Consider the following 1,023-nt stretch of genomic DNA (forward strand, 5'->3'; position numbering starts at 1 on the left):
CTCAAATAACGTCGTCGGCATCATAACAGTGCCGAAAACCGCATTCAACAGATCGTGATTTTAACGATTAGTGTTTTTAGATTTTGAGAAATAAAAGTTTTTTTACAAAAAGATATTGATAAAGTATTTGTTCATTATTGATTAAATTTCTGGATAGATAAAAATAATAAAATCACCACTATTGTGAATATTTCGATAGGTTTATTAAAAAAAAGTGTTCGCGGAATAAAATCAACGTGGGTTTTTGTGTAAAAAGTATGTGACATTGTTTATGCCAGTTTATAAAAAAAAATTGAAATATATAATATTTGATACGATAGAACAAAATTATGATATAACAAATCAGCACAACGAGCCGGTAGATTAGTTTGAAATTGAACGCCATAGACTGAAGAAGGTGCCCATTTATCCAGTGTTATTTGTATAAATACCGTACTGTTTTACTGCTTTTTTAATAGTCTGTATATCTTACAATGCTTTTTAATAAAAAAAAATGCATAGTTTTGTTTTTTCTGCGACAGAGTACAAAATTTTAATTATCACTCTAATAATGTCGTGTTATATTAATCTTATATAGACGATATTGCAGAGTTAAAAGCACGTAAATACTATGCACAGTTTTTATTGAGGCCAACCGAGAATTGAAATCCATCGACGATTATGTTCTTTTTCACGTAAAAATATCGTACGATCGTAAAAAAAGCTCAAAAATCGGTGTGCACTGGCAAAATGCTCGGCAATGAGAAAGTTCAGCGCTACGGCAAATCGGGTAAAAAAAAAATTTCTTACGCGCGGTAAAAATTAGAGCATTAAATTATACAGCAAAGTTTCATGAAAATAATAATAAAAAATATTTTAATAAAAACGAACTATGTACTTTGAACGACGTCACTAGTTCACATGAATCTACCAATGATAAGATAGTTGTGTAAGATTTCCGATTTACTTACCGTCAACGACCAATCGGCAACTGACCGAGAGGAAGCGGAAGAGAACTTGAGTCGTCACACGCGGAGTAATTTC

The sequence above is a fragment of the Micrasema longulum genome, unplaced genomic scaffold (genome assembly GCF_059751315.1).
Source record: "Micrasema longulum isolate JH-2025_06_02 unplaced genomic scaffold, ASM5975131v1 h1tg000558l, whole genome shotgun sequence".
In the NCBI taxonomy this organism is placed as follows: Eukaryota; Metazoa; Arthropoda; class Insecta; order Trichoptera; family Brachycentridae; genus Micrasema; species Micrasema longulum.